The sequence below is a fragment of the Salmo trutta genome, chromosome 2 (genome assembly GCF_901001165.1).
Source record: "Salmo trutta chromosome 2, fSalTru1.1, whole genome shotgun sequence".
Taxonomy (NCBI): domain Eukaryota; kingdom Metazoa; phylum Chordata; class Actinopteri; order Salmoniformes; family Salmonidae; genus Salmo; species Salmo trutta.
In genome coordinates, this window is record NC_042958.1 from 74308782 (window position 1) to 74322074 (window position 13293).

Genomic DNA, 13293 nt, shown 5'->3' on the forward strand with positions numbered 1-13293 from the left:
CAAATAGAAATAAATGGTAAATAATGTATTGTGTCATTTTGGAGTCACTTTTATTGTAAATAAGAATAGAATATGTTCCTAGACACTTCAACATTAATGGGGATGCTACCATGATTACGGATAGTCCTGAATGAATTGTGAATAATGATGAGTGCGAAAATTACAGACACACAAATATCATACCCCCAAGACATGCTAACCTCTGACCATTACAATTACAGGGGAGGTTAGGGGGTTAGGATATGTATGCCTATGTAACGTTCTCACTCATCATTGTTCACGATTCATTCAGGATTATCTAAAATCATGTTAGCACCCACATTAATGTAGAAGTCTTTAGAAAGATTATATTCTTATTTACAATAAAAGTGGCTCCAAAATGAAATAATACATTATTTACCATTCATTTCTATTGGGCACAAAATAACCTGAAACACAACCAAAACAAACGGCAAATCCACAGGCTTGATGTAATTAATCACTGCAATTTCAGTTTTTCTCTTGTTATTTTGGTCACTGACAGTCACTTAATTAGCCATGTCAGCTAACACATTTTTTTATTGGTAAATTAGTCTAGCCAGCTATCATTTTATGAGCCTAATCATGGCCAAATTCCCTATTGATTTTGTTAGTCATTAACATGGCATAAGTCTTGGCAAAATGTGTAGAATTGCAGAAAATTTGCTTTGAAATTGCAAAAAATGGTCTCAGAAAATTTGGTTTAAAATTACAAAAAATGGTCTCCACCCCATGGCAAAATGGGTAGAACTGCAGGAATTTAGCAATCAAACTGCAAAAAAGCCTCTAACCCAAACGACCATTGCCGGCACTGCATCCAGTTGTTCTATTATGCTACAGCAAGGATAGGAGAAACCGGGAGTTGAAACCGGAAAATAGTCAAAGGCAAGTTCGCGCGGAACAGGGCATTTGCTCGTTTCGGTATCATAGACATTAAAACCAGGGTCGGATTTAGCTGTAGCCAATGCTGAGGTGAAGTTGAAGTGAACAGCCAAAGTCAGGAGCCGACATTTTCGACTGGAGATGGAAAAAGTGTTGTCGTGAGCGGGAGAGAAGAAGAGAATTGAAGAGAGAGAGAAAGAAAGAAAGAAAGAGAAAAAAGAAACTAACCAAAATAACTAATCTACCTATAGCCTTAGTGACGCATCACAGCAGGACATTTGACCGAATCTAAAATCATTTAACCCACGACGGACACGGACGAGGCAGGTAAGATTGGATGATTAATATATGATTTTCTACATTTGGTGGTGCAAAAGCAATAGCGGTAGAGCAATGAGCACATTGCAAGGAAGAAGTGAGCCTTTTATGTTTTTGTCTGCTATGTCACTTAACCGATTGATGGAGGGTATAGTTTTTAGGCTACTAGCATACTAGGCTGTTTATAGCTGGATTTGCTTCGGCTACTATCTAGGAAACATGTAGTGTTCAATATTAAGCAGGGTCTTATTTATAAGTGCACATACAGCCAATGCCAAATAAGACGAACACTTCAGTCGATATAGCCTACAATATGTTTCGCACAGACGGGAATTAGTTTAAAAAAAAAAATTATCACAAAACGTAGCCTATTTGAAAAAAGACCTCAGCCTAGCCTGTATGGCTGGTTTCACATAGGGCGTCTGGGAAAAGGTATATATGCACATCGTGATTCCAGAAAAAGGGAATATGTTTGTCGGAATGTATTGCAATTATTTAGGCTATATCAGATTCTAAACTGTAGCCTACGCAAGCAAGACTATTACACATTTAAGGGCAATGACTGTAACTAAATAGAAGCAAATTCTGTCTTCGGGGGTATCAGGTGCGTGGACTTGTCTCAGGTGGCTCCGAAGATTTAAAAGGTGCACCTGCTGGTAAGCGCCGTATCGCGCTCGCGCCGTTATTTATTTATGTGTCGCCTGAACCCAATGCTGTGCCATTGTCGCGCGAGGTTAAGTTTCGACTCTGTAATTTGCCACTGGCCTTGGATCAGCTCCACTAATGCGGCACATTGTCGGATGAGCTGACTACACGGTTGCCGAGGGCCATGTGGTGCTGGTGCTGTCTAGTGATATGATTATGGTAATAGTTTGTAAGCTCCGGATAACCTCAATCACTCCCTGTAATTTGCAGGGTAGAAAATAAAAACAAGACTGAAAGAAAGAAAGAAACAGTCTTTAAACCACTATCCAACTTTAGCCATCCAAAGGGATTTCATGCAACATGCTGAGCATGTAAAGTGCCTATAGGGCAGGGGTCTCCAACCTTTTCTAGCATGAGAGCTACTTTTAAAAAACGAAACATGTCGTTAGCTACTAATTATTTTCTAGCTTTCAAATCATTCTTCTCTTCTCTCCTCTGAAACTTTTCCCAGGTCCTTAGTGTACAAGAGAAAGTAGCGCACTATATTTTCTGTCAATATACTGTACCTGGTAAAATAATGGTTAATAATCAACTCTAAGGGGGCCCCTATAAAATCTGTGATTTTTACCCCCCAAATGATGTTTTATATTTTCCCAAATTAAGTTCTTTTTTTATTTTTCCAAGTTTTAGAATATTTTTCACTCTCAAAATAACAACTGTTCATAGAGCAATAACGTAATTGGTTTTTCTGAGTCGATGTCAATGGTTAAATCACATCAGAAGACCATTTCTTTTAGGCCTGGAAGAAAATGAACATTTCTTTTTTAGTGTAATTCCCCTTTAATTGTGCATCTGGCCCTTTAATTGCACATCTAGCTAGTAAGGAATGTGCTGTCTAATCTGCTTGTCAAGTGATGGTTCTGTACTGGTGCTGCTCATTTCATGGCAAAGTTAGCAAATAACAAATAATATATACAAATGACATACACTACCTGTCAAAAGTTTTAGAACACCTATCCATTCAAGGGTTTTTCTTTATTTTTGCTATTTTCTACATTGTAGAATATTAGTGAAGACATCAAAACTATGAAATAACACATCAAAACTATGAAATAGCACATATTGAATCATGTAGTAACCAAAAAAGTGTCAAGCAAATCAAAATATATTTTATATTTGAGATTCTTCAAAGTAGCCACCCTTTGCCTTGATAACAACTTTGCACACTCTTGACATTCTCTCAACCAGCTTCACCTGGAATGCTTTTCCAACGGTCTTTAAGGAGGTCCCACATATGCTAAGTACTTGTTGCAACGCCAGCATGGTGTGTGCAACGCCAGGGTTGTGGGTTCGATTCCAACGGGGGGCCAGTACAAAAAAATGCATGAAATGAAATGTATGCATTCACTACTGTAAGTCGCTCTGGATAAGAGCGTCTCCTAAATGACTAAAATGTAAAATGTAAATGTACTTTGCGGTCCGACTCATCCCAAATCATCTTAATTTGGTTGAGGTCGGGGGATTGTGGAGGCCAGGTCATCTTATGAAGCACTCTATCACTCTCCTTCTTGGTAAAATAGCCCTTACACAGCCTGGAGGTGTGTTGGGTCATTGCCCTGTTGAAAAACAAATGATAGTCCCACTAAGCCCAATCCAGATGGGATGGCGTATCGCTGCAAATACTGTGGTAGCCATGCTGGTTAAGTGTGCCTTGAATTCTAAATAAATCACAGACAGTGTCACCATCAAAGCACCCCACACCATAACACCTCCTCCTCAATGCTTTACGGTGGGAAATACACATGCAAAGATCATCCGTTTACCCACACTGCGTCTCACAAAAAATCTCCAATTTGAACTCTAGACCCAAGGACAAATTTTCACCGGTCTATTGTCCATTGCTCATGTTTCTTGGCCCAAGCAAGTCTCTTCTTCTTATTGGTGTCCTTTAGTAGTGGTTTCTTTGCAGCAATTTGACCATGAAGCCCTGATTCACACAGTCTCCTCTGAACAGTTGATGTTAAGATGTGTCCGTTACTTCAACTCTGTGAAGCATTTATTTGGGCTGCAATATCTGAGGGTGGTAACTCTAATGAACTTATCCTCTGCAGCAGAGGTAACTCTTCCATTCCTGTGGCGGTCTTCATGAGAGCCAGTTTCATCATAGCGCTTGATGGTTTTTGGACTGCACTTGAAGAAATTTTCAAAGTTCTTGAAATGTTCTGTATTGCCTGACCTTCATGTCTTATTTGAGCTGTTCTTGCCATAATATGGACTTGGTCTTTTACCAAATAGGGATATCTTCTGTAATACCTCCCCTACCTTTTCACAACACAGCTGATTGGCTCAAACGCATTAAGAAGGGCACTGCGTTCATCCACCTCTGGCCTGCTCGCCTCCCTACCTCTGAGGAAGCACAGTTCCCGCTCAGCCCAGTCAAAACTGTTCGCTGCTCTGGCACCCCAATGGTGGAACAAGCTCCCTCACGACGCCAGGACAGCGGAGTCAATCACCACCTTCCGGAGACACCTGAAACCCCACCTCTTTAAGGAATACCTGGGATAGGATAAAGTAATCCTTCTAACCCCCCCCCCAAAAAAAAGATTTAGATGCACTATTGTAAAGTGGTTGTTCCACTGGATATCATAAGGTGAATGCACCAATTTGTAAGTCGCTCTGGATAAGAGCGTCTGCTAAATGACTTAAATGTAAATGTAAATGTAAGAAGGAAAGAAGTTCCACAAATTGACTTTTAACAAGGCACACCTGTTAATTGAAATGCATTCCAGGTGACTACCTCATGAAGCTGGTTGAGAAAATTCCAAAAGTGTACAAAGCTGTTATCAAGGCAAAGGGTGACTATTTAAAGAATCTCAAATATAAAATATATTTTGATTTGTTTAACACTTTTTTGGTTACCACATGATTCCATATGTTTTATTTCATAGTTTTGATGTCTTCACTATTCTTTTACAATGTAGAAAATAGTAAAATAAAGAAAAACCTTTGAATGATTAGGTGTTCTAAAACTTTGGACCAGTGGTGTACTTATTCATGATATACTTTGCAGTTAACATTTAATTGAGAAGGTTTTGGGGAAAGTATTTCTGTCAACCCACGAGGGTTATCACGTCAACTGGCTACACATGGAGTGATAGACAAACGCACGCACCACACAGACAGACAGGGTCAATATTGCTGGAAATTCATTGCCAGATATTGTGTTAGGTATGGCTTTTTAAGATAATGTCAATGTTGCATTGATTATATAGCAGCTGGGAGCTTGCAGTGTCGGATACTTGTGAGATTTGTTTATGACAGTTTGCGATGGAACACATGAAAAATCTATTTCGGAATTGTTTGGAGAGCTACTCATAGGTGGGGTAGCTCGCAATCGACCTGTTGGAGACTCCTGCTCAGTGGTGGAAAAAGTACCCAATTTTCATACTTGAGTAAAAGTAAAGATACCTTAAAAGAAATTGACTGAAGTAAAAGTAAGTCACCTTGTAATATACTACTTGAGTAAAAGTCTAAAAGTATTTGGTTTTAAATGTACTTAAGTATCAAAAGTAGAAGTACAAACCAGATGACACGATTTTCTTGTTTTTTAATTTACGGATAGCCCGGGGCACAGTTCAACACTCAGACATAATTTACAAATGAAGCATTTGTTTTTAGTGAGTCTGCCAGATCAGAGGCAGTAGGGATGACCAGGGATGTTCTCTAGATAAGTGAGTGAATTAGACAATTTTCCTGTCCTGCTAAGCATTCAAAATGTAACAAGTACTTTTGGGTGTCAGGGTAAATGTAAGGAGTAAAAAGTACATTATTTTCTTTAGGAATGTAGTGGAGTAAAAGTGTCCAAAAATGTAAATAGTAAGGTATAGTACAGATACCCCAAAAAACTACTTAAGTAAAAAAAATCTAATCAAAATCAAATCAAACTTTATTTCTCACGTGTTTAGCTGCAGAATGCTGTGGTAGCCATGCTGGTTAAGTGTGCCTTGAATTCTAAATAAATCACAGACAGTGTCACCAGCAAGTTACCCCCATACCATCACACCTCCTCCATGCTTCACGGTGGGTACCACACATGCGGAGGTCATCCATTCACCTACGGAAAAAAATGTATGAAATGTATGCATTCACTACTGTAAGTCGCTCTGGATAAGAGCGTCTGCTAAATGACTAAAATGTAAATGTAAAATGTACTCTGCGTCTCACAAAGACACGGTGGTTGGAACCAACAATCTTACATTTGGACTCTTCAGACCAAAGGACAGATTTCCACCGGTCTAATGTCCATTGCTCGTGTTTCTTGGCCGAAGTCAGTCTGATGTGTCTGTTACTTGAACTCTGTGAAGCATTTATTTGGGGTGCGATCTGAGGTGCTGGTAACTCTAATGAATTTATCCTCTGCAGCAGAGTTAACTCTGGGTCTTCCTTTCCTGTGGCAGTTCTCATTACGGCCAGTTTCATCATAGCGCTTGATGGTTTTTGCGACTGCACTTGAAGAAACTTTCAAAGTTCTTGAAATATTCCATATTGACTGACCTTCATGTCTTAAAGTAATGATGGACTGTCGTTTCTCTTTGCTTATTTAAGCTGTTCTTGCCATAATATGGACTTGGATAACAAGATGGCACCGACAGAGAGGGCTGCCTCTCTTCCAGTCCTTAGGAAACTTTGCAGTATTTCATTTTTTTTTTGTTTAATCTTGAGTGTTATTACATACAGCCAGGAAGAACTATTAGATATTTTTTTAACCTTTATTTAACTAGGCAAGTCAGTTAAGATACATTCTTATTTTCAATGATGACCCAGGAACAGTGGGTTAACTGCCTTGTTCAGGGGCAGAATGACAGATTTTTACCTTGTCAGCTCAGGGATTCGATCTTGCAACCTTTCGGTCTCTAGTCCAACACTAACCACAAGGCTACCTGCCGCCCCACTATGACCTGGAATATGACTTTCCCGAAGCAGATCCTTTGTCTGAACTACCCAGGGCATTTGAGCTGATTCTAGAGGCTCACCCAAAACAATGCTGCCAGAGAAGTGGTGGATGAAGCGGTCTTCTGGTCAGACTTCAGAGGCGTGCACACCACCCACCGCTTCCAAGTATATTACTTGCTCATGTCCAGTCTCTAGATAACAAGGTAGACGAAATTAGGGCAAGGGTTGCTTTCCATAGAGACATCAGGGATCGTAACATACAGTGGTTGCTCAACTAAAAGTTTTGCAATTATGCTGCGGGACCTAGAGGTAATTTGTGGTTTAGTACGGTATCGTGTGCCACTACTTCATTGCTCCAGACCAGTGCAAGGGGGAGTTAGATCACTGATTATGCTTTTGGATCCCAAGGTGCTACTGTGTCTCCAAAAATACACTTATTTTTTGTTACTACTAGTCAGTATTACTTACTAAAACTGTTGTTACAATAAGGTTTTTATTCTAAGAGAAACTTAGATGACAATTAGGGTGTGGAAATGTTAGTATTATTTTGCTCTTACTGTAGTACTGTAGCCTACTCCCGACCGGTCATGTTGTACAGGGCTTGAGTGGCGCAGCGGTCTATGACACTGCATTGTTGCTACAGATGCTGGTTCAATACCCGTGCCGGCCTTGACTGGGAGACCAATGATGTGTTGGTAGGCTTTTGATTTCTTTCTCTCTAAAGTCATAAATAAATCATTCTAAATAACAAACTTTATTTATAAATTAGTAACAATTTCTCACAACCATGTTCAAGAATGGCCTTTTTCTCACTCACTTTATGTTATTTGAAAACGAAATCATCTCCAAAATATAGTTATTTTTTAAAACAAAGCTATTATTACTATTATTATTAAATCATTTAGAATTATATAAAAGCCCCCTAGATATTCTCACAGATATATTATTAACCCTGTTTTTCACAAGCGTAGCAGGCTGTGAATTCTGCAAACAACGTTTATAGCAGGACCATATATATTGGTCATGGCTCCCAAGTGGCGCACAATGGGATTGCCTTACAGTTCTCCTGCTTTATCCAATGAGATAGCGGTAGGCGCACGAGGTTCAAGGCACGAAGGCAGGAGGCACGGGACGGGCCGCAGAGCAGTGCACAGAATATGGACGTAGCCCATGGGGAAGGGAGGAAGGGGGACGGAGGGTGGACCCCCACCTTGCCCCACTGGGTAGCACAGAGCAACATTTTAAGCAGCATTGCATTAATAATGGTGCTGACCAGGGAAACGTTCCCGCTGTTCTTATAACCAGCCATAATGGCGCGAAAAATGCCCTTTAGATATGAATTCGGAGGGCAGAAATTATTAAATATTGGAGCATTAGACCTCTCACTAAAGTTGTCAGTCAGAAGTTATACTTAAATCCGAACTGGATTTAACGAAAAATTACATGTAAATCCCAAACTCTAAAAGTAATTGGAAAGGTAGATACAAATTATTTGTGACATTGTGGTTACAATAAAGAATGTAAACAGGATGTAAACTATTTTATTTACAGTAGTGATGGGAGGCTGGAGGCATTTTCAAAAACAGGTTTTCAAACACTACAGTGTACTGTAGTACTGTCCATGACTAATGCAAACCAAAAAAGCATTAAAGACAAGAGTTAATGAGTACTTGAGGTCACCGAGAAAGTCTGGACATGGCCTGCTCTCCCTTATGTAAGGAATTAGGCACTTTACCATGTTTACTACAGTATGCACTATAGGCTATGTTTACTTGTCAGACTGCACAGTAGCCTAATAACCAAATGCAGGCGGCTTCTATCTTCAAAATGCTTTAAATGCTTTATTATCCAAATGTTTAAAGTGCGTGTGGGCGACCTCATGCAACCGTAAAATGTCAGATTAAAGCATATACTGTACAGTACTGTATTTCTACATCAGCATCTTTATGCTTTCGTAAATAAAATAATGATAAAAGTACTCTTTCAAAATGCAGATGTTTATTTAGTTATTGATCCATAACAAATTACTATGGGAATAAATATCACTGACAAATATTGGAATAAGGTAGGCTAATGAAGGTAAACAAATTGTTGCTTCCTGGAAAATACTCTTTCAAACACACACGGTCATTATGGGCTATTATCGGGACAATATACGCTTACCAACACCTCTCTGTATTTTGATACTTTGTGCAAGGCAAGTGATCAGCAATAAAAACTTTGTTGATGGGGCCTCCCGAGTGGCGCAGGAGCCTAAGACACTGCATCGCAGTCTAAGACACTGCATCGCAGTCTAAGACACTGCATCGCGGTGCAAACTGCGTTACTACACTGTAAAAAATTATTTGTTGTTTCAACTTATTATTTCCAGTGATCTAGTTGCATGGTCTTTTTCAAGCTCAGAGTACTTCACATTTCACGTTATCCTAGCTTTTATTACCTTTATTTTCACTAACAATAGACGGATTAATTTGATGTTCGTTAATTGTTAACTGAATTTGATATTATTATTTGAGTCAACTTAAACCTTTATGTTCACAATAAATGTGGAGTTGTAATAACTTAAGCTACATTATTGTTGGCAAATAGAAGAGACTTAAGTCCACTGCTTCATTTTTCAGTGTAACTTACTATTCTCATTTGAATATACTTAAACATTTATTACGTCAACAATAATTGTTGAGTTATCATAGCTAAAGCAACATTTATGTTGACAAATAAAAAATATTTAAGTCTACTTCATCATGTCGATATAACAAACCATTTTTACATTTTGTTAAGTCAACTTTCAATTAAGTTATTGTAACTAGTAGTACAGTTATCATAACTACATTTAAAGTTTACATAACATAATTGTCTAAGCTAGGATAACGTGACATGTTAAGTGCTCTGAGCTTGAAAAAAGCCACGCAACTAGATGTCTGGAAATAACAAGTTGAAACAACCTTAAAGCTAGAGATATCTGAACTAAAGTAAGTTACTTCAATTTATAAAAGAGTTAACCATTTGCCATTATAGCTTACTATTCTGAGTTGAATCTTTTTCCTATTTTGTTATGTCAACGTTGAATAAAGTTATCATAACTAGTAACAGTTATGATAACTAAACTCAGCAAAAAAAAAATGTCCCTTTTTCAGGACCCTGACTTTAAAAGATAATTCGTAAAAATTCAAATAACTTCACAGATCTTCATTGTAAAGACTTTAAACACTGTTTTCCATGCTTGTTCAATGAACCATAAACAATTACCGTAATTTCCGGACTATAAGCCACAACTTTTTTCCCACGCTTTGAACCTCGCGGCTTAACTTGTTATGGATAGGGGGCAGTATTTTCACGGCCGGATAAAAAACGTACCCGATTCAATCTAGTTATTACTCCTGCCCAGAAACTAGAATATGCATATAATTAGTAACTTTGGATAGAAAACACTCCAAAGTTTCTAAAACTGTTTGAATGGTGTCTGTGAGTATAACAGAACTCAAATGGCAGGCCAAAACCTGAGAAGATTCTGTACAGGAAGTACCCTGTCTGACCATTTCTTGGTCTTCTTTGTCATCTCTATCCAAAACAAAGGATCTCTGCTGTAACTTGACACTTTCTAAGGCTCCCATAGGCTCTCAGAAGGCGCCAGAAGGTTTAATGATGACTTTGCAGCCCATGGCTGAAAAACAGTAGCGCATTTGGTAAGTGGTCGTTCTGAGAACAATGAGACGGGTGAGCGCGTGCACGTGAAGAGTCAATTTTAGATTTTCAGTCTTGGAACGGAAAGTACGTCTCCCGGTCGGAATATTATCGCTTTTTTTATGAGAAAAATCGCATAAAAATTGATTTTAAACAGCGTTTGACATGCTTCGAAGTACGGTAATGGAATATTTAGATTTTTTTTGTCATGATACGCGTCCGCGCGTCACCCTTCGTTACCCTTCGGATAGTGTCTTGAACGCACGAACAAAACGCCGCTATTTGGATATAACTATGGATTATTTGGAACCAAACCAACATTTGTTGTTGAAGTAGAAGTCCTGGGAGTGCATTCTGACAAAGAACAGCAAAGGTAATCCAATTTTTTTTATAGTAAATCTGAGTTTGGTGAGTACCAAACTGTGTGGGTGTCAAAATAGCTAGCCTGTGATGGCGAGCTATCTACTCAGAATATTGCAAAATGTGCTTTCACCGAAAAGCTATTTTAAAATCGGACACCGCGATTGCATAAAGGAGTTCTGTGTCTATAATTCTTAAAATAATTGTTATGTTTTTTGTGAACGTTTATCGTGAGTAATTTAGTAAATTCACCGGAAGTGTTCGGTGGGAATGCTAGTTCTGAACGTCACATGCTAATGTAAAAAGCTGTTTTTTGATATAAATATGAACTTGATTGAACAAAACATGCATGTATTGTATAACATAATGTCCTAGAAGTGTCATCTGATGAAGATCATCAAAGGTTAGTGCTGCATTTAGCTGTGGTTTTGGATTTTGTGACATTATATGCTAGCTTGAAAAATGGGTGTCTGATTATTTCTGGCTGGGTACTCTCCTGACATAATCTAATGTTTTGCTTTCGTTGTAAAGCCTTTTTGAAATCGGACAGTGTGGTTAGATAAAGGAGAGTCTTGTCTTTAAAATGCTGTAAAATAGTCATATGTTTGAAAAATTGAAGTTTTCGGATTTTCGAGGAGTTTGTATTTTGCGCCACGCCTTATCATTGGATATTGGAGCGGTGTTTCGCTGCTGTCTAGGTAAACCTGTTTACAAACTGCAAAATTAATTTTTTATAACATGGTTTGTTTAACATAACATCTCATTACACCCAAACTAACAATTGTAAAAGAACAAAATATATACTAGCATTACTACTTGCAAGATTAGGCTAATTAATCGTTAGAATATTCTTAGGTATTTAAATCATATATTTTGGAAAAAAAGAAGGGTTTAAAACCCAATACTAATTAGAAACATGGCGAGCAAACATCTTTCCTTTCTAACAATATGTACACTATTAGGGCAATAATTAAGAAGTTAAAACCAAGACTCAAACATATCATTTTGTCAACACGACTGGGATCTTGTTTTAGTTTATTTGACCTATTAGTTCTGATTTGAAGTTGACTGAACAAATTGTTCTTAGTGGATTCAGATTGATTTTGTAAGTTAAGACAGTGTAACTAATTGTGGTTATTTGTAACTTGAAAAGTTTAGTAAACACAACTGTTATCTTGGTGTTGTTGATTTGACTTCTTGGTTCTGACTTGAAAGTTAAATCAGCTAAGACCTGTGTGTTAATTTAACTTAATTTTGTAAGTAAAGTTCATGTCCAGATTTATAGTTATCCTAACTTGACATTTAAAATCAAAACAACTGTTGTCTTTATTTAGTTCATTTGACTGATTGGCTCAAACGCATTAAGAAGGAAAGAAATTCCACAAATTAACTTTTGACAAGACACACCTGTTAATTGAAATGCATTCCAGGTGATACCTCATGAAGAGTGTGCAAAGCTGTCATCAAGGCCAAGGGTGGCTACTTTGAAGAATCTCAAATATAAAATATATTTTGATTTGTTTAACACTTTTCTGGATACTACGTGTTATTTCATAGTTTTGAACCCTTGAATGAGTAGGTGTGTCCAAACTTTTGACTGATACTGCATGTTTGTAAACTTAACATTTTGTTGCAGTATTACTTTAGTGCCTTGTTTTAAAATAGTTGTATTCTGTACAGGATTCCTACTTTTTACTCTGTCAATTAGGTTAGTATTGTGGAGTAACTACAATGTTGTTGAGCTATCCTCAGTTTTTTCCTATCACAGCCAATAAACTCTCTAACTGTATTATAGTCACCATTGGCCTCATGGTGAAATCCCTGAGTGGTTTACTTCCTCTCCAGCAACTGAGTTAGGAAGGACACCAGCATCTTTGTAGTGATTGGTATTGATACAACATCCAAAGCGTAATTAATAACTGGGGTACAGAGATGAGGTAGTCAAATTTTAACTCTTGAATTTTTTTTGTCTTGCCATAACAAAGGGATTGGATATTTATTGACTCAAGACATTTCAGCTTTTCATTTTTAATTAGGAAACATTTTAAAATACATCATTCTATCAGGTATCAAGGTAATACCAAAGTGCAGACTGTGTGAAGTAACAATGTTTCTTGTAACAACAGGAGCAGGCAAACAACAGGTCAAGGCAGGCAGGGGACGATAATCCAGAGTAGGAGCAAAGGTACAGGATGGCAGGCAGGCTCAGGGTCAGGGACAGGCAGAGTGGTCAGGCAGGCAGGTACGGGGTCAGGGCAGGCAAGGGTCAAAAACCAGGAGGACAAGAAAAAGAGAGGCTGGGAAAAGACAGGCGCTGACAGGACAAACGCTGGTAAGTTTGACAAACAAGACAAACTGGCACAGACAGACAGAAAACACATGTATAAATACCCTGAGGATAAGTGGGCAAGATGGACGACACCTGGAGGGGGT

The 13293-nt window shown here is 38.2% G+C and overlaps 1 protein-coding gene across 4 annotated transcripts in view; it reads left to right on the forward strand.

Annotated features, from left to right (window-relative positions):
- The first annotated feature begins 772 nt into the window (after positions 1-772).
- Positions 773-13293, forward strand: part of LOC115162910 (cadherin-23) — a 712130-nt gene continuing 699609 nt past the window's right edge. For 3 of the 4 annotated variants that reach the window (XM_029714423.1, XM_029714440.1, XM_029714433.1), the window contains exon 1: positions 774-1227. The gene's annotated coding sequence lies outside the window, so the exon portion shown is untranslated. Of the gene's footprint in view, positions 1228-13293 lie in introns of all 4 variants that reach the window. The other variant, XR_003869666.1, reaches the window with a different exon arrangement.